At 40.7% G+C, this 3,781-nt stretch overlaps 1 pseudogene across 1 annotated transcript; it reads right to left on the bottom strand.

Annotated features, from left to right (window-relative positions):
* Window positions 1–1,333: 1,333 nt before the first annotated feature.
* LOC311251440 (cilia- and flagella-associated protein 20-like) lies at window positions 1,334–2,657 on the bottom strand (annotated as a pseudogene). Its single transcript, XR_014624936.1, has 6 exons — window positions 2,403–2,657; window positions 2,195–2,273; window positions 2,007–2,118; window positions 1,724–1,910; window positions 1,523–1,636; window positions 1,334–1,422 (listed from the first exon to the last, which is right to left on the bottom strand). The product of XR_014624936.1 is annotated as a cilia- and flagella-associated protein 20-like (transcript).
* Between the last annotated feature and the right edge of the window lie 1,124 nt (window positions 2,658–3,781).

Below are 3,781 nucleotides of genomic sequence, written 5' to 3'. Positions count from 1 at the left end.
TGACCGTTTTCAGGCTTTAATATGCTTTCCAAATATATGATGACAGTTGACTGAAAATGTTAAATCGGAGCCTTTGCAGGTTTTTTTCTTTTAATGTATGTCCTCTTTTCTTTCCCGATGCCTGACCACATTTTAGGCATAACGCTGTTGTTAAATCATAACACCAGTTCTCAAAAAGACTGACGACCCTTATTGAAATTTATACGTGCCTGCTGGGAAAGATATGCTTACTCTCAACACGTTGAAACATTTTATGCTAATCGTTTATAACACTTACTGCCCTTACGTCAAACTCTTGTCCAAATGTAACCCTATAGCAGTAAGACCTTTTTCAAGTGTTCATTTTTAAATCAGTTGTTGTTAATGAGAGCCATATGTAAATCTTATCACATTATTGGTATTTCAGCGCACAGATGGCAGCTTTATACATCCATTAATCTGACCTGACTTTTATCAACACGTCACCCAGTTTAAAACCTGTGTTGCAGTAGTCTTTTGTTTTATAAAGAGTGAACATCTGAGGATTATTGCTGAAGCAGCAGATGTAGCGACAATGCCTTGAGTACCATATTTGCAACTCCTGTATCTCAATGCCAAAATGCACATTTGTGCAGTGGAAAGACTTGACCACTAAAAGATCAAAAGTACTCAAGTCAGTCTGTGACAGAAAATGCTGGCAGAGACATTTAATGCTAATTTGAACTCATACTTAAATGGTGCAATTAATTCTTTTTGTTTTCATTTGCGTGACTCTCCAGTGTGTCAATGTGTTCACGCAGTTCAGTTGTTTACTTTTAATTCGACCTGGCTTTGTTTTGCTTTTCTGATATTGCGAGAAGGACAATATGAAGTCACAGTGTTTCTGCTTAAGACATGGGTATCAAAACTCTTCCCAGCTCGTTTTTCATGTTATCTTGTTCTCCTGAAAGCCTTGCACTTACTGCATTTGGAAAATGAGTTGAAGATGCAGCTTTATGTCATTTAAGTTCATTTTTGTTCATGGATGATTGTTTGATGCAACATTTAGTGAAATGAATGTATTGCTGACCTGTTCATACTGTATACAGAAATCCAAAGTGAATCAAAGATTATATGTTTTGGGAATGCAAATCATTTTCATAGCCTTTCACTTGAGATTATTTGTGTTGTTTGATAAAGATTATTTATATTTGATGAATGGACTCGTCTGTTGTTCTTTGTATTTTTAAACACCAGCACCGGGCCTTTATTCTAGTAGTAGGTATCTGGATTATTGTGAATTTCCTGGTTATTTGGCTCGTATTGATACTGTCGTCTTTAAAATACAGCATGCATTGAAATTGAGGACAAAAAAACTTTATTTTCAGAAATACTGAGACACAAACAACACACAAAACTCCTCATCAGGTCCGGGGGAAGAGAGCAGGTTGAGAACATCTACTGCTGCACGAGACAAACACAAAAACAGACGGGGGTAAGACAAGTTATATGTGCTGTTATAAGTAAATGCAGTGATGTGTGTGCGTGGATGTGTGTGTTTCACCTTGGCTTTCTGCTTCTGGACAGGCAGGCGCAGTTTAAACTCTGCTGGGAGCTCGTCCTCAGAGTACAGTCTGTCTGAGAAATACACTCTCCTTAGTCGACAGTTAGCGTGGATCTGAGAGGAAAACAGCAGGTCAGACATTACCAACTGAAAGAGAATACAGAGTTGTAGCTGGTTTCTAATCTGTCTCTGTGCACTGACCTGTACACGCAGCGTCTCAGCGTATTTGGTTCCATAGGCCCTCTTTGTGAAGTCCGACAGGTCGAACTGAAGCTGGTTCCAGCCGTCGTCCAGCTTCAGTGGCTTGGTGCAGAGCAACCCATCCACTCGCGTCGTGCTTCATCGTACTCAACCGAAACCGCCGGTGAACATTTGTATCATCTAACACCTGAAAGTTTAAAGATGGGAGAATATGTCCACTTTACTTGTTTATACCACCAAAACATGGAACAGGTCGGCATCTGTGAGAGTGAATATACCCTACCTCGACTTCAAAGGTGAAATCCTTCTTCATGTTCTTGATGATCATAACAAGAATGGGAAGACTGATGCCCAGTGTCTTCTTGGGGTCTTCAGGACAGGTTAAGTAGGTGGTACTAAGAGAAGAGAAGAGATGAGGGTGCTTTAATGAGTTGCCCTGAGCTGAAAAATCAGTTAAACAGACAAACTCACCAGACGTTTGCCCCCTCGAGCTCCACACCTGGGAGCGGATGTCATCGTCTGTGACCCTCTGGATGTGACCATGCCTCGCCTGTGTACACACAGAAAATTATGTATATAAAGGCTGCGCAGGCAATGGAAATATAGTTAATTAGCTTTAGCACGACCAGCTAAGGAAACTTGATAAGCTTCATAGCATCCACTCTGAATCGCTGCTTACCTTTTCATCCCATATCTGGAGCGGTTTGCTGCCGATGCTGCAGAAAATGGGTAAGAATCCGCTATGAAATGTGTTTTTAAACATCTTCTCTGAGTTTGGTTCGTCCACGATCACTTTACACGTGTTCAGTACAATGTGGAGGTTAGCAACAGATTTAGTTAGTAAACACTGTTTACAGACTTCACAAAGAGGGCCTATGGAACCAATTACGCTGAGACACTGCGTGTACAGGTCAGTGCACAGAGACAGATTAGAAACCAGCTACAACTCTGACTGTATTCTCTTTCAGTTTACAGAGTTAGTAAACACTGTTTACTAACTAAATCTGTTGCTAACCTTTTCATTATTTCGTGATGCTAAGGAACGGAATATTTAAGCGGTTCCATGCTGGTTGTTAAACGGTGACGCAGCTTGTATTTCACGAAGACCATCTCCTCTCCAGCTTCTCCTCCTTTACCTCCTCTACCTCCTCCACCTCCTCCAGCCTCTCCTCCTGTATCTCCTTCTGCATCTCTACTATCCGTCACCTGACAAAAATATATTGATGCATGACATGAACAGTGGGACAAATTTTTGGGGTGCAACAGTCATCAATTTTGATGATACGGTTATAGAGGAAAAAACTTAGTTTCACAATTATCATGAGTTTGGATATAAAATCTCATTTGTAATCCGAGGTTTTACTGTATTTTTCCCTAAATCTTTCATTGTTGGTGTTTTTTTTAAACAGTTGCTGCCTTTCAACATAAAAATAATACATGAAAATAAGTGTATCTCTTTGGCATTAAATATAAGCTTTTTTTAAAATCTTTGCATTGTTGAGGCTCTACAGTTATAATAATAATAACAATAATAATAATAATAATAACAATAATAATAATAATACATTTTATTTATCAGCACTTTCAGTAAAACTCAAAGACACTTTACAAGATTACTGAGAGCTTTGTAATTGATGAGGAGGATCTTGAAGTGGATATGCTGCTTTATTTGGATCCAGTGAAGGTGCTGCAGGATGGGTGTAACGCATTTCTTTGAGTAACTTACACTTTGACTCAGGCCCGGACTGGCCATAGGGAGAACCGGGAGTATTCCCGAAGCGCCGGCCTATGATTGGCCTGCTGGCCTATGATTGGCCTGCTGGCCCGCGTCTCTTTCTCTCTTTTTTTTTTTAACAGGCTGCCGGTCAGCCGGCGTCGCGGCTATCTGACTTTTTTTTTAAGTCAGAGAGGCAGGCCTGGCCAATCAGAGGCCACTCAGGCCAGTAGCATGTGAGGAGGACAAGACGATTGGTTTGTTTCGATTAACACCTGCCCCAACAGTCCGTATCAACCACACAGACATCGTGTGGAGGAAGGGGTGTGTGACGTGTGTCTGGT

This window comes from Pagrus pagrus (genome assembly GCF_965226575.1).
Source record: "Pagrus pagrus genome assembly, chromosome: 22".
In the NCBI taxonomy this organism is placed as follows: domain Eukaryota; kingdom Metazoa; phylum Chordata; class Actinopteri; order Spariformes; family Sparidae; genus Pagrus; species Pagrus pagrus.
Note: the sequence above shows the minus strand (reverse complement) of the source record. Positions and strands in the feature narration are given on the sequence as shown.